This window comes from Hemicordylus capensis, chromosome 4, assembly GCF_027244095.1.
Source record: "Hemicordylus capensis ecotype Gifberg chromosome 4, rHemCap1.1.pri, whole genome shotgun sequence".
NCBI classification, from domain to species: domain Eukaryota; kingdom Metazoa; phylum Chordata; class Lepidosauria; order Squamata; family Cordylidae; genus Hemicordylus; species Hemicordylus capensis.
The window spans coordinates 315,516,218-315,537,328 of NC_069660.1; the positions used below are offsets into that span (position 1 = coordinate 315,516,218).

The window sequence follows — 21,111 nt, forward strand, 5'->3', positions numbered from 1 at the left end:
TCAGCCCTCTACAGTTGCTTTTGATTCATTATTTTTTTAAGCGAGAAGAATTATGCACTTTCGGTCACATATATTTTGGCCCTAATTCCTCTGCATTTTACTATATGGAATACAAATCAGCCTTTCCTTGGATCTTCCTTTTCCTCTCTCTGTGCAAATTGTGCAGATGGGGAAGTGGATCCAGGGAATTTTGAGTGCATGTCTTGTGCATGAAAACCCATCTCTGAGCATCCCCACCCTGGAAGCATTGTGAGTTTGCTGTTCCATTTGTCTTTCAGTTGAGATCTGAATATATCTGTGTTGTGGCATCTCCTCCAGCACATCTCTCCCCACCCTGTGGGATCAGGTTGCTAGACTACTCTGCTGAAACTAAGGTTAGGATATAACAGGGATTTGAAAAGTCATTAAGAACAGGCGAAACCCAAAGGTCAAAGTCTATGCATCAACCGAAGGAAGCTCAGGCACAATTACTAATCAACAAGAACCACTAGATTTCCCCTTCTTATATAATTGCAGTGTTTATTGACTACAACGTTTTTAATGTAATATATTCAGTAAAGTTGACATTGATGCATGGCCTGAATGTGGAATGTCTTTGGCTTCTCTTCCACTAGATGATGTGATCAGGTACCCTGTGAATGAAAACAAAAACTGATTAGTATACATGGGATTGACCAGAGGATGAAAGGAAGGAAGGAAGGAAGGAAGGAAGGAAGGAAGGAAGGAAGGCTCTTGAAATGTATAGCCTGAGATAAATAAATATCCCATCACCCAGCACTTAGAAGGTGAATGCCCCACCATTTTCCACATATACCATGCTTTACACCCCCACCCACTAACACCTCCAAAACCTACCCCCACACCCCAACACACATTAGGGTGATCTAGCTTATCAAGGTCAATTACATTACAAGCACATAAATGGTGTTTGCATATGCAGGTTTTTATGCTAAACAGCAACTATGGGAGGACTCTGTGTGGATTGGAACCTCCAGCGTTGACGGAGAGGGCCTTTGCCCCTGCCACCTGCTCTGGATCACATGCAATACCCCTGGTGACTTTGGCCTTCAGGGGTCCAAAGGTTCCCCAAGCCACGTGGGAGAGCCGATTGCTGAAGCACCTCCCCTTGCCAGCATTGCTCCAGTTTCTAGTAAGGGCAGTGCTGACATGTGGAAGAGCCACTAAAACATGGCCTCTTCCCATACATCCAGGGTAGGGATGTGCACAAATCACCGCCACCATGCAAGAGCTTCTGAAGGAGCCCCACTGCAGAAAGAAGCTGCGGGGAGCAGCAAAGGAGCAAGTAAGGACTTGCTTTTCTCACTTCTAAAAATGCTGCTCGCCACCCCCTCCTGCCCTGCCCTCCACCAGTTGGATCAGTTTGGCAGCCCCATGACCTGATTCAGCTTCAAATCTGTGCACCTCCTTAATCCTGGGGCTTCTAATATTAACGTAATAGCAATATCACACAATACAAACCTCCCCTATGGCTGCACATAGCAGGGGAAGACGTAGTACTGGGCAGTGCCAGGTTGCTTCTGGGGAAAGTCTGGCCGCTATTACTGATCTTCTCTCTGAGTAATCTCTGACAGGTTTGCAAAGAACTACAGGGTTCCAAGGAACACAATTTGAAAACTGATGATCTAGTAATACCAAAGAGAATCCACAGCATGAACCATTCACAGCATTATTTAGTGAGTTCCCCCAACTCCACTGGTGAATTCATGAATGTGGATTAGAATTCTGAAATCCACACAGGAGTTCTACTTAGTGGTGCACCGAGGGACAGGGAATTCTCCATGAGGATGCAAGTAGATGAGGGAATCCACAGCAAAGTAATGTAACATTACTAGGGCAGAGGAAGAGGAGAAAGATGATGATAATGATGATGATGATGATGATGATGATGATGATGATGATGATGATGGTGATGTAGGGCTGATGTTTTCATTGGCAACCACACATCTCTCATACAGTCTAGTTCCAGCCTCAAGCACTGTGCGAATGCACTCGCAATGGGCTGTGCTTGTGACACAACCTTCATTTCACTTTATCTGTCTCTGAGCCATTCGCTCTTCACTTTCCAGCAACTTGCAGCCAACGGGGTTTCTCTCATGCATAAAGATTATTATTCCTCTTACAAGTCACCCCTAAGACTTTACAAAACGTATCTGATTCTTGGGATTCTTTAGGATGAGCCTCCAATTCCCACTGACATTAATAAGCCATATACTTTCCCCTCTGCATTTCCATCAGAGATACCCTTTATTTGCTAATGGCAATTTTCCTACTCATTGAATCCTGAGAACAGCATCTTGTTCAAAATCAGGTGATCGGGTTGTTTTAAGGGAACCATTCTATTATGAGACTCTGAAGGAGTTGAAAGAGAGTTGGGAGGATGATCAAAAGGCAGGAAGGAAACACTGAAAGAGCTGTGTATATGTAGTTAAGAGAAAACAAGGGCTTAGAGAGAATGTTGAACGTTTTCAGACTTTAGAAGGATGCCAGCAGCAAGATGAGGCAGAGCAAGGGCTCATCTCCACCACTTGGGACAGGACGAGGACAGCATACTGGGGCCAAAATCCTGGCCAATTCTGCACTTGCATAAGGCGGTTGTGCTAGTTAGTGGCACAAAGTCTGGAGCGTGCACTCCAGACGAGTGTTGCACTAGTGTCAACATATTTGCCCTTCTGCAAGAAAGTATGCAATCCGTATGCAATCCATATACAGTAGATAGTAAATGCAATGATGCTTTTCATAGGCCAGAACATTGCAGCTTGTCTCATGCTGGATCTACACAGGGCCTCTTCTCATATTACCATTGCAGCAAGGGACCTGCTGAAGCAGATCTCTTTCCGGTGCCACGAAGAAGGCCCAGGACACAAGGGAAGGGACAACGTTGGGAATCTTCCTCATGCCATCAGCAGCATCCTTCCTGGAAACTGGGGTAATGTAGTAGGGGTCTCTGCATAGGCTCCTTCCACACAGCCTGGACTTCCGATGTCATGGCATGGGAAGAAGTTACTTTGCCCAGGGAGTGATGCCATGAAAAGGATGTGTCAGGCAAGAGATAGTAGAATGGACTATACTACATCAGGCTGCAAAGTGGGGGGGGCTTCACATTTTGGATGTTTCTCTACAAAAAATTATGCCTTTGTAAATGGAAAACTAGAACTGTGGGGAAAGGGCGGCTCCGGTTTTCCTTCATGTTTTTTTTTTTTTTTGGTCTGTTTGTTTGCAGGGGGGATATTCAAAACTGGTATCCCCATATGAAGTGGTACAGTCCACTCTTCTTCAGGACTGCACCATCTCATTCAGACGCATATGTAGATCTGCTTCAGGCAGAAATATTGTTTTCTCCTTGTGTCAGGCTCCCCGAAAGCAAAAGGAACCACAAATTCAACACGACAAGGCAAGAGAATAGCAATGTATTGTGACTCTTTGAAGTGGAATTTCATCAGACATCAGATTAATCTAAGAACCACATTACCGACTGAGCAAATCTTCAGGCTGCTTGCTTTTCATGTTGGTCTTTGTTCATAAGTAATCTCCGGTGCCAATATGATGTTTTTGGTGAAGCTTGTTTTTTCTCAAAACGTATATATATTTATCTCCTTTTAAAAACCATTCTTCTTTATGTGTGCTTGCTGAGGTGGTGCTGAAATGTCAATTGTGTTTCTCCTTCTCTTCTTGCCTAAAGCCCTTTTCAATCAGCATTATTAAGAGTTAGCTATAATGTCGCCAGGATAAATAGCTTGCAAGCTCCATCGTCCCTTGTTAGATAGAGCAACTTGAAGGCAGGCTCACAGGAAAGATGGTGATCAGACCACTGAATCCAGAGTGCTGCAGATACAGCTGCTTCCCATCTTCTGAAGGACTGCTTGAGGAGTTTATTTTCCAGACACACCATCTTCAGCACACCACACAACGGATGTAGCTCTCAGTGGGGCAGGATCTCAAGGGTCTCCAACTTTGGGTCTCCAGATGTTGATGGACCACAACTCCCATCATCCCACAGCAACAATGGTTTTTGGCAGTCCAACAATCTCTGGGTACCCATGGTTGGGAATCCCTGATGACATCACTAATAGCCAGACATAGCTAATACATAGCCATTGATTGACCTGATGTACTATTGATAGACCTCTCTCTCCAAATCTCCCTGTGAAGCAGACAGTGAGTGGATGGTGCTGAGAGTTCCGTATTCCCACTATTTTGAGTGTTTGGTACATGTTCCTGGGCTGCTTTGTGTAATTTGAAGTGTATTCAGGATTGTAACGTCCGTATATTGTGATGGAATTCCTATCTTGGGAGCAGACTCTGTCACCTTGGATATGCTTGGTCATGCACAACTTAAGTTCTGAACATGCCCTGAAAGTTTTCAGGATGTGTGTAGTTGTCACACATGATAATCTCCTACTACTAGATCCTATTATGTAGGTTGCTACTTCCTATATAGAAGTGTGTGGGGGTATTTTAGCACATTTGAGGCTTCCCCATTGGGTTGAGGACTTGTGTGTGTGCATTATCTCTAAATTGACTAGAATGGCAGAGAACTCCCCCAATCAATCTCAACCGATCCCTTGCCATTTCTCACTATCTAGGATCTTGGATGGAACTGTATAACTGTAGCTGATCTCTGACAATTATACACTGTGTACTTTCTTCTGATTAAATAGCAAGTGACATTTTGGAACCCAGGGGCTTATTTTCATTGCCAAAATAATCTTCTCATTATGACATCCCCTGCCTGTCCTTAAATACTCCTCTTGAGTAGAGTGATGCATTTTTTGGAGGGTGATTACAATTTTCTTTTGGCCATTTAGCTTCTCCAAAGCCAGTCCAAATTCATAATGAGCCATGACATGATTGCCTTGACAAATCCATCCCTTTCCTTCTGACCACTGCAGCTCCTAGTCCTAGAGACATTCATCATGGAACATACTGGACAGGGGTCGCCCTTTTATGAAGTGAGTTGAGGGAGTCCTCTCAGGCAGCAGATTTCTGCGGTCTCAGCAGGATGGCAGATGTGGGCCTCGGTTGGGCCACCCCTGCTACTGCAAGAAGCTCTGACTCTTGGCTGATGAGACTATCTGTGGAGTTGCCATGTGTGGTCAGAGATCCAAAGAGCTACATCACTCAAACTAAATGAAAAGTTTATCTTTCTCCCCTTTGAAATAGACTTGCCCTCACATTGGGACTAAAGCTAAATTGCAAGACAAGTGTGTAAATTCCTGCTTGGATGAAGAACTAGAAGCCCAATTTGGACACAATGCTGTACGAGTGTGCAGATGTCTGTACACACGTACACAAGTTTGTGTGAATGACTGTATCTGCATTCATGTTAAAACCTAGATACAGGCCCTTCAAATGCAAACTATACATAAGAAGTGTACTTCTGTACCTGCATTCAACATAACATGTTAGTCACTGTACCTGTGTGCAGATCTGTACCTGTGCACACTCACTGTATGAGTGTTGAACATAACATGTGAATGGGCCTATAGAGTGCTTTCAAGTGGTCAAAGCACCACTTCACTTGCATTATTTTGTTATAGGACTGAGTCAAAATGCCTCCGCTGGTGAAGTGGTGCTTCTGGGGCTCTCTCCAAGCATTGCTCATGTCCCCCATCCCAGTCTTCCTCATCATCCAAGTCCTCAGTGTCCCAAACCCATGACATTCATTTTCGGAGGTTACAAACATAAAACATAGGGGCGGACTACTCAGTCTCTTGAACTTTCAGTCTGCTTGCACAACGAGGATAGTTTTGCACCATTAGGCCCATTCACACATTATGCTCAACACACTTATGGTGAGTGTACAGAGTACACAGGTACAGATCTGTACACCGGTACAGTCATTCACATTTTATGTTGAATGCAGGTTCCTATCTGTATCATGCATCTGAGGGGCCTGTATCCAGGTCCACTTTTAAAATGAACAAAGGTAGAGTAATTCTCAAAAAACATGTGTATGAGTGTACAGACATTGACTGTTAGTGCAACAGTTTTGCACTAGGACATGTTTACACTATTGCAGCATTAGCCTGGATGTCGGTTGGATTCCCTCTATGTTGTACAAAGGAGGCTTATGGTAGAAGCCCGTATGTCTGCGACTTCTCCTCCTATGATAGTAACTGCAACAGGTAACTATTGCTCTGAGAAACAAAGCACAACGTGGAACCCTGTCATATCGTATTGATTTAGACATTAATATTGGTTTTGATAATTTATGCTTATGTTTGCAAATGAGGCTAAGCACAGTGGGAGCCAAGGAGATGAAGATAAATTGTGTCGAGAAGCAGCGGCAATGAGGGGAAACGACACGGGAGTCAGGACGCAGAGAAATATCAAAGCAGCACAAGCAAGCTTTCAGCCAGTGTCAGAAATGACCTAAAATGGGAGGTGCTTTTTGACACTGGTGAAAAACAGTCACAAAGCTAGACGCAGCTCTGCCATCATCAGTGATGAAGGCACAAAAGCCAATAAATCCCACTTGCCTTTAGCTGAGTTGAGGCACAAGCTGCCCAGACAAGGGCCGGGGTTACAAGTGGCAACAGCCCTTGGCTTCCATCTTGGAGCCTTGGGAAAAGACAAAGGTCAAAAGCGCAAGCAAGGCATGGCCTAACTCTAAGTGACGTTAAACAGATGGTGTCGGATAGTCAAGGAGATTGCTTGGCTGACTCCGACAAGCTTCTCCCTTTGCCGTTTAAGCTGCATTACTTCTGCTTAGCAGTGAGATGCAGCCTCGTTCTTGTATTTATTTTTAACAGATGAGCCATATTGCCTGGAGGGGCTGAGAGGTTGTTATCTTAATAGCAAATAATCTTTGCAAGAGAAATGAGGAATGGAAACATGGGGCACATGGCTCCCTCCTGTTGCCTGCCAGAATCAATCCTGCTCTAGATGGGGTTTGGAGCCCTTTTTCATCCCTCTGCTGCCTCTCCCATCAGACTAGAACCAGGGGTCATCCCATGAAATTGATTGCCAGGAAATTCAGGACCAGCAAACGGAAGTACTTTTTCACACAACAGACAATCTACTTGTGGAATTCTCTGCCACAAGATGTGGTGACAGCCAACAACCTGGATGGCTTCAAGAGGGGTTTGGATAACTTCATGGAGGACAGGTCTATCAATGGCTACTAGTCAGAGGGCTACAGGCCACCTCCAGCCTCAAAGGCAGGATGCCTCTGAGTACCAGTTGCAGGGGAGCAACAGCAGGAGAGAGGGCATGCACATACCTTTCTGTGAGGAGAGCTGGTCTTGTGGTAGCAAGCATGACTTGTCTCCTTAGCTAAGGAGGGTCTGCCCTGGTTGCATATGTATGGGAGACTTGCTGTGTGAGAACTGGAAGATATTCCCCTCAGGGGATGGGGCCACTCTGGGAAGAGCAGAAGGTTGCAAGTTCCCTCCCTGGCAGCATCTCCAGGATAGGGCTGAGAGAGATTCCTGCCTGCAACCTTGTAGAAGCTGCTGCCAGTCTGTGTAAACAATACTGAGCTAGATAGACCAATGGTCTGACTCAGTATATGGCAGCTTCCTATGTTCCTATGTGCAACTTCCCTTGCCTTTTAAAGGTGAGGAGAGCTGGTCTTGTGGTAGCAAGCATGACGTCCCCTTAGCTAAGCAGGGTCTGCCCTGGTTGCATATGAAACGAGACTAGAAGTGTGAGCACTGAAAGATATTCCCCTCAGGGAATGGAGCCACTCTGGGGAGAGCAGAAGGTTTCAAGTCCCCTTCCTGGCTTGTCCAAGATAGGGCTGAGAAAGATTCCTGCCTGCAAGCTTGGAGAAGCCGCTGCCAGTTTGGGTAGACAATACTGAGCTAGATAGACCAATGGGTTGACTCAATATATGGCAGCTTCCTATGTTCTCTTGCCTGTGGGCTCCCCAGAGGCATCTGGTGGGCCACTGAGTGAAACAGGATGCTGGACAATATGGGCCTTGGGCCTGATCCAGCAGGGCTGTTCTTATGTTCTTATAAGTGAAATTGAGGGGAAACTTCCAAAGGACTTCAGCTCAGGGCTTTTCTCCAAGTTGCAGCATGCAGAGCAATCCCTATGCTGATGGTCCCACAGCATGGAGAATCTCCACAAGACTACCGGCTACCACCCAGAATATCTGGCCAGGTCATGGCTGTGCTCCATGCAGTGGTGGCAATCTACTTGGCAAGCTGTTCAACACATCACACCCAGTGACTGGTATCCAGAGTAACGCTGTGCAAGTGCAATGAAGAATGTTGTGCGTGTGCAAGGTGACTTAGCTGTGCGGAGTTGCAGGGATGCTTGAAATTGCACTTTTGCAACAATGATAGTGGAGGTGGCTGTGGTCACCTACTTTAGCCTTGTCGCACAAGCATACTCTGTTGCGCTAGCACAACACTATTTTGGAATACAAGCTCCTGTCTGAGCACAACCGGCTGGTGCAACATGATTGCACAAGCACAGCATCAGTCTGGATGTTGGCCACTGAGTGGAGCAGATGCCACATGGAATTATTTTAAGCTTCTACTATGTTCTGTATTGTGACTGTTGTGATGGTAGTTTGCACACTAGAGGGGCAAACAAGGAACATAGGAAACTGCCTTCTACCGAGTCAGACCCTTGGTCTATCTAGCTCAGTATTGTCTACACAGACTGGCAGCAGCTTCTCCGAGGCTGCAGGCAGGAGTCTCTCTCAGCCCTATCTTGGAGATGCTGCCAGGGAGGGAACTTGGAACCTTCTGCATGCAAGCATGCAGATGCTCTTTCCAGAGCAGCTCCATCCCCTAGGGGAAATATCTTACAGTGCTCACATGTAGTCTCCCATTCAAATGCAATCCAGGGCAGACTCTGCTTAGCAAAGGGGAAAATTCATGCTTGCCACCACAAGACCAGCTCTCCTCCCTTAAAAGAACATGTTTTTTTAAAAAATTCTACCTCAAGTTCTTCTTTGTTAAAGTTGATGCTAAATATTCTCCAGCTATTCTCTGAAAAGTCACAGGAAATTATTTTAATATTTGATGTCTCTATTTGACAACTAATAATATTTACTTTCATTATTTGATATCCAGAAGTTGACGTAATAGTTGGCATTCAGCGCATTTGGTAGTTGGCATTCAACAACATTTTTTAATGTGACAGTTGAGAAGTACATTCTGTCCAGAGACACCCTCCACTACTGTGGAAGAAATATAGTTTAGTTCAGCTAGTCAGTCACTGGCCAACTGGCCATATCAAAGAGATGAAGGTAACAAGTGAAAAGCAAAACATAAGATACTGTAAGAACAATTCCAGAACAAGTAATATAGCAGGAAGAGGTTTCTTAGCTATATGGTGTCCATCATGCAAGGAGTGGAAAAACATTTCCCGGTCTCCTTACCCCAGAAGTGCCCTGCACTCCCAAAAATATGTCTTTGAGGACTGCACAGCCCTCTGGGACATATATTTGGGTGATGCAGGCATTTCTTAGGGAAGGAGAGATTAGCAAAAATTGTCCTCCATTGCGCAGTGGACACTGTGGAGCTAATGAAACCTTCCACAGCAGGGCCATAGCTTCCCAGTGTGTGGCTTCAGAGTTAGGTAGGATGTCAGCCATTGTGAATATGTTTTGAGTATATTATGCAAATGCTTTGAAGTACTTTGAAAATCTAATAGTGGAAGAGCAGTATATAAACATTCATCATCATCATCTGTATGCATGTGTCAGGCAGTATAGAAATGTTAATTTATTTATTTATTTATTTATGTATTTGAAATATTTCTATACCACCCAAACCTTGCGTCTCTGGGTGGTTTACAATTCAAATCATTTAAATGATTAAAAACATTTAAAACCCAGTATTAAAATGATTTAAAACTATCTATATATTATTAATTCTCCAAGACGGGCCATGTGTGGGGACGTGGTAGAAAGGAGGCTATTGGCTGACAGAGTTTGCAAGAAGAAGCACCTGACTGGGCAGTGTGGATTCCATATGCAGATAGGGAAGAGGAGACTGTGGCACTGTGGTGATTGGGCAGTGGGGATTCCCTATGCAGATAAGAAGGAGGAGCCTATGATGGTTAAGGTCAGTTGGAATGCAACTGTTACTGGTCGGAAGATGTTCTTGATTGTAGAGGAGAGGAATCTATCTATATAAATGGATAGAAGGCAGAGGTCTGCAAAAAGACGGGTCGTGAGGGAGGAAAGCCCCGCCGGCCAGAAGAGGTGGATGGATGGCGGGCAAAGCCCCGCTGGCCAGGAAGAGGAAGCGGTGGCGGGGAGAAATAATGGTGGTGGCGATGAGGTGGGCAGACGGCGGGCAAAGCCTTACCAGCCGGGAGGAGGAGGTGGGAGGCGGCGGGGGGATGGATTGGCCCTGGCCTGCCCAATGGGGAGAGCTGTGGGGGGAGAGAGCGAGCGAGCGAGCGAGCTGCAGGGAGAGAGTGAGAGAGCTGCAGAAGGAGAGCGAGCGAGCAAGCTGTGGAGGGAGAGTGAGCGAGCGAGCTGGGGGGGGAGAGCGAGCGAGAGCACTGCAAGGGAGATGCCACAGGTTCAGTGCACAACTGCACAGATGCTCTGTGCAGGGTCAGCTAGTAAATGTAATTAAAAGCCTGGGTAAGAAATGTGTCTTCAGTGCCTTTTTAAAAGTTGCCAGAGATGGGGAGGCTCTTGACAAATAAATAAATAAAGATAGATAGATAGATAGATAGATAGATAGATAGATAGATAGATAGATAGATAGATAGATGATCAGTGTCATTATATCAGTAGTCAATAAAAGATTTCCAGCTTTTGGTAAATCTATTACATTTTAACTGTCTTATTTGGTTTCATTATAGTTGGTTTACTTAGCCACAACTGCATAATCAGGCATTTTATTTTTCCTACTCTTCTACGCTGGTACTCCTTTAATCAGCAGTATGTAACCTAAAGTACACTTGCAGCTGTTACAGTATAGACAAATAATTCTCTCCATATGCAATTCGCTACTTGCAAGTTTTCACATACATTAACAAACATTAACAACAAAGCAACACTGAGAACTGTTATTAACATGACTACACTTTTGAAATTACTCCAGTATTTTCTAGCTCTCACTCTGGTCCACCATCATGCATGACAGAAAATCCTTTTCTTTCTTTCTTTCTTTCTTTCTTTCTTTCTTTCTTTCTTTCTTTCTTTCTTTCTTTTAAAACTTGTAACAAAGAAATAAAAATGTTATTTTGTTAAATGCTGAGGGGATTTAGTAAAAAGAGATATTTATTTATAATGGTTCTCATAAGAACTGCCATACTGGATCAGGCCCAAGGCTTATCTAGTCCAGCATCCTGTTTCACACAGTGGCCCACCAGATGCCTCTGGAAAGCCCCCAGGCAAGAGCTGAAGGCACACTCTCTCTCCTGCTGCTGCTCCCCTGCAACTGGTATTGAGAGGCATCTTGCCTCTTAGGCTGGAAGTGGCCTCTCTTATGCTAGTCACTTAAAAATGGAAAAACCTTACTATTTTCAATATATTTTGCCAGATTTAGGAGCAGCATATTAGCTATATGGAGTGTTGTGTTCAAGTTACAATGTTTTTCACTTGTTCACATTCACAGTGATATCCTAACAATATAATTTCCCGGGGATTTAAAGTGGGTATCTCATGCATGGATATGCTGCACCCCAAAGCCCAAAATGGATGAAGGGGATGAGTGGAATGTCCTCAGATGTACCACTTCAGAGCCCAATTCCTCTCCCCCACCCCTAAGGCAGTTTAAAGGATGAAGACAACTGTTTTTAAAGAACTTTAAGTAAGTACACTGAAAAGCCATGCCTGATGAGGCATGCCTTTTCATGTGGAGGGTTCCATTTCGAGCCCTTCTACTTGTGTGCCATTGTGGCTGGGGATGATGGGATTTGTAGTCCAACAACATCTGGGGACAAGCTGGAGAACTCCTGGTTCAAACAAAAGGCTCTTTTGAGGGAGGCAGTGACAGCACTAGAAAAAACATGGGCGGGGGGGGGTGTCACAGAAGCGGCAATGTGCATTTATGGGTGGGCGAACTCTATTCTACATATTAGATTACTGAAACAGAAATGGGGGCAGAGGGGGCAAGCCACCTGTCTGAGGGGAGGGTGATTGCCTCCTCCGTGCCCCCCTGAACCACCCTTGGTGAGAGGGCTTGAAATTGGGCTTTACAAAGGGAGATTTGGGAGTAAGCAGTGGTGGGAAGGGCTCACAGACAGGCAGAGAGCTCTCTGACTCTAATTTGTTTCTCAAGCTTCCGAGGAACCACATTTTCTGTGGGGGATCATGGAACTTGTGTTTTTTTTTTTTTTTTTTTTTGTGAGAAATGCTGCCTCGGAATGTAAAGGATCATGGGTAAACAGAGCATGTACCCAAATGCATATCCTTGCATAGATGTTATCACTTAGCATTGCTTTCAGTGGACTGTGCACTCAGTTGTGCATCCAAATCTGCTCGCCCGTCCCCAGTGGAATGCACGCATGGGGGATGTTCAAGAGAGGCAGTGCCTCCACCCGGAATGTGCATTGGAGTGCGCTCTTGATTGACCCATGAAGATTCCTGATCCAGCAGTGGTACATGTGCCAAACGCTAACAAAATCTCGGTTGGTTTGGGCAAGAAAGTACAGGGAGAAGAATGGCACAAAGAAGAAATGTGTCTTCCTCTTTCTCCTGCCCCTCTTCTTGCCACTCCGTGAATGTTTTCCACACTCCTACCACATGCCTTAAATATTTTTCAGATGAGAAATTTCTTTCCTCCTCCCCCAGTGCTATTTTCTTTTATTGCATTTATATACCACCTTTCTTCTGTCATGGGGCTCAGGGCAGTGTACAAAGGGGTTCTTGAGGTGGTCACTCATTCAGACAGAACCAGAACCAGGTTTGATTATTTGTTTGTTTGTTTATTTATATATTTGATTTTTATACTGCCCTTCCAAAATGGCTCAGGGTGGTTTACAATTAAAACAAACCATTAAAACAGTAAAAAGCTAAAACAAAAATTAAAAAACAAAATAACAACAATTAACAATTTAAAAACATTTTAAAACAACAATTAAACAGTCAAAAACCCTGAAAACGGGTTAAAATATTTAAAAACTCTTGAAAGCCAGGCCAAACAGATAAGTTTTAGAGTATTGCTTAGCTTCTGAAAGGTAGCTGCTTCATAAGGAAAGCCAGCATAGCATAGTGGTTAGAGTGTTGGACTAGGACCAGGAAGACTCAAGTTCAAATCCCTATCTTCCTACCTCAAAGGGTTGTTGTGAGGATAAAAATAAGCATGTATACCATTCTGAGCTCCTTGGAGGAAGAGTGGGATATAAATGTAAATAATAATAAATAAAATATTATTTATTTATTTATTTATTCATTCGTTCATTCATTCAGTTTCTATAGCACCCTTCCAAAAATGGCTCAGGGTGGTTTACACAGAAAAATAATAAATAAATAAAGATGGATCCCTGTCTCCAAAGGGCTCACCAACTAAAAAGAAACATAAGATAGACCCCAGCAACAGCCACTGGAGGGATGCTGTGCTGGGGGTGGATAGGGCCAGTTACTCTCCCCCTGCTCAATAAAGAGGTTCACCACATTGAAAGGTGCCTCTTTGTGAAGTTAGCCATCAGAAGTCAAGGTTATCTTCTCAAAATCTGTCCAGCTGTTTTTTTTCTAAAACATACCATTATTACGGCCTCTGCTCCTTCATTTCCCCTGTCCTTTCCTCATATATTCACAATAGAATACTTTGCACTAAATCTGTGGATTTGTACAAGTTATATATATTTCCCCATACATCCCATTTCCCCAGATCTCCCTCTGATTGCATTTTATGATGCCAACACTGAACTCTCCTGCAAATTGCGACAACGAGCTTATTCATATGGAAGATCAACAATGCATTGATCTTCCCTGCAGTTCTTGCCCTGATCCATTCCTCCGTCCTGTCCACCTCAAGCTTGCTGGGGAATACCACATCTGCTCTGTCTTAACTCAGCTCCTCCCACATCTCCTGGAACAGATGGCACACTGTGCAAGGTGAGGGGGAAGGATATCCGTGAGAAGAAAGTTTGGCAGAAGGGCGAGAAAGCTGGACAAAGATCAAACAGTACAGCAACGAGCATGAATTACTAAATGAATTGCATTCGTTCAGTTAGATTTTGTGGGTAACAAGAACAATCCTCCTCCATCAAAGCAGAATAAAGTTTAATAATATTCAATATGCTTGCCATACACACAGTCCCAGGACATTTCCAGCAAAATGTCCAGCAGAGGAGAGCTGGTCTTGAAGTAGCAAGCATGACTTGTCCCCTTAGCTAAGCAAGGTCCATCCTGGTTGCATATGAATGGGAGACTTGATGATGTGTGAGCACTGTAAGATATTCCCCTCAGCAGAGGATGGAGCCCCTCTGGGAAGAGCATCTAGGTTCCAAGTTCCCTACCTGGCATCTCCAAGATAGGACTGAGAGAGATTCATGCCTGCAACCTTGGAGAAGTCTGTGTAGACAATACTGAGCTAGATGGACCAATGGTCTGACTCAGTATATGGCAGCTTCCTATCCTCCTATTTTCCTAATCTCCAGGCCTTGAGAGTCACTGCCAGTCAAATTGGACAACATGAGCTTTCCCCTGCTAACTGAGCCAAGATACACCTTCTCTTTTATTCATGAGGGGAGAAAAATGGTCCCTATCCTGCCTCAGCACCTAACTCCCCCTGTGGGTGTTTCTGGCAGTGTTCCCTCTAAAGGGGATTCCCAGATGTTGTTGACTACAACTCCCATAACCCCCAAGCAAAAGCCATTGCAGCTGGGGATTCTGGGAGTTGTAGTCAACAACATCTGGGAATCCCGGTTAGAGGGAACACTGGTTGCTGGTATCTAAATTATAAGCAGGTTCACATGACAGCCAGCATAGCAGTAAGCTCGTAGCACTCCCAGCAGGTCTGATGCCTCAAACTGCCCAAATCTGGTCCCTGGGCCACATTACCAGCATTTTATTGACTTCAAGCCAACTTCTGTAACCAAGTGAAGTCAGCTTGAATAAGGAGGTTAATGACGGTAACCTGTTGCGGGAACTAGACTTGGGAGAGTTCAGATGTCACCAGGAACAGGGGCTCTCGTGTCCAGATATTTTACTGAGATGCTACTTGCATCCTGGTGGGGGGGGGGCGTGTGAACCTGCTCTGTGTGAACCTTTGCTCTGTGTTTCCCCTGGAGTGGAATTAGCAATAGCAATAGCACTTACATTTATATACCGCTCTATAGCCGGAGCTCTCTAAGCGGTTTACAATGATTTAGCATATTGCCCCCCAACATTCTGGGTACTCATTTTGCCGACCTCGGAAGGATGGAAGGCTGAGTCAACCTTGAGCCCCTGGTCAGGATTGAACTTGTAACCTTCTGGTTACAGGGCGGCAGTTTTACCACTGCACTACCAGGGGCTCCTTAGATACGATTCTCCTGTCAGCTGGCATTTATCAGGTACTTTGAGTGAAAATAGGCCAATATCAGTAATCCTAAAGTGGAAGAGTAGATTGTGAGGATCTCTCCAAAAGGATCTCTCCAGACTGGGTGAGTGGGCGACAAGTTGGCAAATGCGGTTAAATGTTGGCAAGTGTAAGGTGATGCACATTGGGACGAAAAACCCCAACTTCAAGTATACATTGATGAGATCTGAGCTGTTGGTGACTGACCAAGAGAGGGATCTTGGGGTCATGGTGGACAGCTCGTTGGAAGTGTTGACTCAATGTGAAGCCAAAAAAAAAAAAAAACTGTGAAAAAAGGTCATTTCCATGCTAGGGATCATTAGGAAGGGGATTGAAAATAAAACTGCTAAGATTATAATGCCCTTAAACAAAATGATGGTGAGGCCACACCTGTAGTACTGCGTACAATTCTGGTCACCACATCTAAAAAGGGACATTGTAGAACTGGAAAATGTGCAGAAGAGAGCAACCAAGATGATTAGGGGCCTAGAGCACCTTTCTTATGAGGCAGGGCTACAACACCTGGGGCTATTTAGTTTAGAAAAAAGACAACTACAGGGAGACATGATAGAGGTCTATAAAATCATGCACGGTGTGGAGAAAGTGGATAGAGAGAAATTCTTCTCCCTCTCACATAACATTAGAACCAGGGGTCATCCCATGAAATTGATTGCCAGGAAATGTAGGACCAACAAATGGAAGTACTTTTTCACACAACGCTAATCCACTTGTGGAATTTTCTGCCACAAGATGTGGTGACAGCCAACAACCTGGATGGCTTTAAGAGGGGTTTGGATAACTTCATGGAGGAGAGGTCTATCAACGGCTACAGTAATAGTCAGGAGGCTGTGGGCTACCTCCAGCCACAAAGGCAGGATGCCTCTGAGTACTAGTTGCAGGGGAGTAACAGCAGGAGTGAGGGCATGCCCTCAACTCCTGCCTGTAGGCTTCCAGCGGCATCTGGTGGGCCACTATGTGAAACAGGATGCTGGACTAGATGGGCCTTGGGCCTGATCCAGCTGAGCTGTTCTTACCTTCTTAAGAGTGGACTGTACCATTTCACGTTGCAGGTGAGAGATGGCATTCTTGGATGCTCATCCTCATTAAGAACTCTGTTTCTTATGTTAGCTTTCTACACAATAGGGGGCGAGGAGATGAGTTCATTGGTTTCCAGGACTTAGATGTCATTTGCATAGGAACTCAAGTGCATTATGGTCCCCATGCATATATCCCTATGCATTTGGGGCTTGCAACACCTGGACATTTGGAGCCCCATTTAATTGCCCCATTTGGAATAGTGGAATCATAGAGTTGGAGTTGGTCTTGAGGGCCTGCTAGTCCATCCTCCTGCCTGATGCAGGAAATCCAGAGCAAGAGCATTCCTAACAAATGGTGGTGTGATAACATATGTGTAGGGCATCTGTACTGCATTTTACTTTACCTTCTCCTCTCCACAGTTTTGCCCATCTGTTAAAATTAAAAAGGTCTCCCATAGCTAGTATCCATTAAAGCACCATATGTCTGAGGTGTAGTGTAGCCTGAAGTGGAGACAGCTATGGAGAGCCACTCAGAATGCACAGCAGCTATTGTACTTTTGCAATGTGAATTTAGAAGAGCCTTTTAAAAGCCGAATGTAATCTCATGGAAAAAGTGGGGTCTGGAGAAGTGGACGTTTGTTTCAAGCCTAGAGATCGGCAAAACCTGTCCCCATCTTAGTCTAGATTAGACTTATTCTTCCCAAGCATTTTCAGAAAATTCCCGTGGGTGGGGTGGTTAGGCTTATTGTAGCAGCTCTCTGAAATATATTCACCCCATTCAGACAAACATGTATACTTGGGTACAGCCTCTGACCTGGGTATGCATGGTTGTGTGCATGGGCATTTGTGTGCCCAATGCATGAATCCTGGGTGTGCTGAAGGAGAAGGCCACTTGGCAGGACCTCTTCCCTGCCACCAATTGGTTAGAATGCTAACATTTCCATGGGGTCATTGTTCAACGGGTAAGAATACAGTATGACATCTGTGTCTACATATCTCCACTCTGACTGCTTGCAGCTCTCCAAGGCTCTTTCCTAGGAGCTCCACTCTTCCCATGTCAATATGGGCTACCTATGGCTTTCAAGGTACCATTCATCATGTAAATGTCAATATAAAATTATAGGTCATAGGATTCTCAATGTCTTCCTCAGTTTTCTGGAACAGGTAGGAAGATTGTGTGGGCAGCAATCTTTCACTCTGCTGCCAGTAGAGGTATTGGTGAGGAGGGTGAGAGAATGGCTCTGTTCCTCTCTCTCTAGCTTCTCTGTCCTATGCTCTCCAACAGCTCAGTGACTCTTGGGGGAAGCCGCTATTCACTGGTGCAACATCACCCTTCTGCCTGTGTCTCTGGTCCAAGAACACCCGGGGATCTCACTAGCTTCCTTCTGCTTGCTCCCTGGTTAATATGCCTTCATCCTTGCATGATTGGTCTTACTTCCAGACTGAGGGGAGTGTCCCCTGCACCAGACACAATTGTTCACACACAGCACAGCATCCGGCTCTCCCCTATTTGTGTCCTGCCCTATCTGTAAACTTCTCTGTGGCACTCCAACTCCCAAACCAATCTAAATAGCAGCTTGTGAAATCTCCAGGAGAAACCTGACCCTTAAATACATTTCCCCAGCCCCAATTATAGATCTCCATTAAAAAATCCATCTGCCTATTCGGGTTTCTGAAGGACATCCTTTGCCATTGCTCTCCTTTCCCCTGCAATTTCTCAACTCTTCAAAAATACAATCTGAATCTTTCATGATTCTCTCACCACTACACTGTACCAGTATACACTGAGGCGGGTCTCACGATGCGTGAGACCCGCTTTTGTAAGAACTGCGGGGAGAGTGGGCTAAGCCCTCTCTCCCCAGAGACAAGCAGGCAGGGAGCCCTGGGCGGCCGGATTGGCCACCCACACGATGGCCGGGCCCGAGACGGAGCCGGCAGGGGGTGGGGGGAGTGGGGGCCGCGTGGCCCCAGCAAGCCCCAGTAAGCCCCAGTAAGCCCCAGTATGCCCTTCGCGAGCACGCAGGGCATTCTGGGGAGACCCCCAAGCCGGGAGGCTGCTTTTAAGCCTCCCGGCAGGGGGTCTACTCGTGAGTAGGCGCAGCACGAAGGCGCGCCCGGCTACTCACAATCGCAAAAAGCAAGTTTGCAGGAGCCCTCGCTCCGCAAACCTGCTTTTTACAAGGGGTTCTTGAGCGGGTTTGCCGCTCTAGAACCACTGGGCTCAGCTGCGAGCCCGGTGGTTCTGACGGTCAACAAAAAATGGGCTAGCCTCTGCTAGCCTGATTTTTGTTGATCATAAGGAGCGCCCCACTACCTTTTGTAGTACCTTTTGTACAAACACTATGTATTTCCCTTATGTTGGTACTAAGGCTGATCTAACTCCCCCTGCCCCTGCTCTATTTTCTTTACCTCAGGTGGGAAAAGGGGAGCCAGGTTTGGTGACTTGGGGGGAATGGAGGAATTTGGAGAGATGCCTCCACCCACTGGAGCTGCCATTTTCCACCCCGCCCTCAAGCTCCCAATGAACAACACTATCTCACGGCATAACATCATCAAGAGGCACTCTTCATATATAGTCACTGCAGAAAAAGAACACAGCACTGCCATTGTCACCACAGCTTTCAAAGAAGAAGTAAGGAACATGATCACAGCCCTGCTGGATCAGGCCCAGTGCCTATCTAGTCCTGCCCAGGATCCTGTTTCACATAGTGGCCCACCAGAAGCCAGTTTCAACCTCCAAATTTTGCCCCTTATCTCATTTTAAGGCCAACATACTTCAATGTGAACTTTTAACTCAGCCCTGGTTTGCACTGAATTGGGTGTTTGTAGTCTTTAAACTATATAAGGAGGCTATTCTCACGTGTGGAGGAAACTGGGCTAAGGGAGCACAGTCCAGTTTCCCCTGCGTGTGTGAACCTCCAGGAGCCATGCGGCTCCCGGAGGCTAGCCCACCAAATTGCCCCCCATTAAATGAGGTTAATGGAGTGAGCGCTCTGCTAACCCCATTTTTTGGATCGTCAGTCACCATGGTGTGGTTCCATGCTGTGGAAACTCATGAGGAGACCTCCGACTGGGAGGCTACAGCAAGCCTTCCGACGTCAGGGGTCTCCTCAGAATGCCCCGCACACATGTTCTGTGGTTCTGTGCCCCATTCTGGGGCTTCTGGGGGTTGGGAGGCCCCCAATCCCTGCCGCCCCTACCGGCTCCATGACACAGCTGGTAATCATGTGGGCGCTTAGCTGCTCATCTGCAGGGAGAGAGGGCTTGACCCGCTCTCACCACCAAATCTCATCTGGCTCTCCCCACTGCTCATGTGGAGAGCCTCAAACTATTAGTAGACCTTATGCATGAGAAGATTTCCAGGACAAGCAAGCAGTGGGTCTGAAGAACACAATGAGGCGGGTCTCACGATCCAAGAGACCTGCCTGAGGAGGGTGAGCAGGGAGAGCGGGCTTAGCCTACTCCCCTCGCACATGAGCAGGGCGGTAGCCTTGGGCATCCGGATCAGCCGCCCACATGACTGCCGGCTCTGTGATGGAGCTGGCGGGGGCTGGGAGGATCGGGGGCCGTGCAGCCCCTGGAAGCTCCAGTATGCCCTGCGCAAGCGTGCAGGGCATGCTAGCGAGATCCCCAGAGCCGGGAGGCGGCTTTTCGCCTCCCCTCTGGGGGTCTCCTCATGAGTAGCTGCAGCGTGGAGCTCCGCAAACCTGGTTTTAAGGGAAGGCCACCTAGGAGGGTTAACCGCCAGGAGGCAACCGGGCTCGCTCCTACGATCAGCCAAAATTGGGCTAGGCTCCCCTAGCCCGATTTCACCTGATCGTGGGAATAGCCCCCATGTGGATTTCAGTAAGTCTCCCATCATTTGAAACACGGTTTCACAAAATAGAAACCATCTCTTTTTGGTTTGAATTGCATTGCATGTAAAATGTTATGATCCCTTGTAATTTGCCTGGACATTCAATGTTAGCTCCTCTTGCATCTCTCACTGTGGTGTGAAAAGAAACTTTTAGGAGTCATCAAGTGAACTGAACATAGGCTGGAATCTACCCATCGTTTTTACAATCTATGACCTGCCCCAAGCTTAAGAGATAACAGAGGCTGAAAGCTCTTTTAAATAAAAACCCTTGAAAATATTCTCTGATTATATCCTAGCCCTACCTGGAGATGTTGCCAGGGAGTGAGCTTGGGGACTTCTTCATGCAAAGCTCCACCACTGAGCTACGTTCCCCTCATCAGTTCCAGCCAAGCCGTTTTTGTACAGGAAGCCCTCAGATTTATGACACCATAGGTTCCAGAAAACTGTGAAGCTATTCTCACGATAAGTGGAAAGCGGGCTAAGGGTGCATAGCCAACTTCCCACCAATCGTGAGACTCACTGGGTTCGCAGCCAAACCCGGTTTAGTCAAAGTGGGTAACTCGCTTAATTGCCCATGTTTTAAGTCCAGGTTAGTGGAGCGAGTTCTCTGCTAACTTGGGCTTTCTGATCTTGAGTTGCTGTGCCGTGGCTCCGCGCCGCAGCAACTCAAGAGGAGACCCCCGACTGAGAGGCTGAAAAGCAGCCTCCGGGGTCTCTCCAGCATGCCCTGTGTGCTCGCGCAGGGCATGCTAGAGCTTCCGGGAGC

At 46.1% G+C, this 21,111-nt stretch overlaps 1 protein-coding gene across 6 annotated transcripts in view; it reads right to left on the reverse strand.

Moving 5' to 3' along the window:
- Positions 1 to 500: 500 nt before the first annotated feature.
- Positions 501 to 21,111, reverse strand: part of TSNARE1 (t-SNARE domain containing 1) — a 610,667-nt gene continuing 590,056 nt past the window's right edge. For 5 of the 6 annotated variants that reach the window (XM_053249800.1, XM_053249796.1, XM_053249799.1 and 2 more), the window contains exon 12: positions 501 to 632. The gene's annotated coding sequence lies outside the window, so the exon portion shown is untranslated. Of the gene's footprint in view, positions 633 to 9,171; positions 11,160 to 21,111 lie in introns of those variants that run through there. The other variant, XM_053249798.1, reaches the window with a different exon arrangement.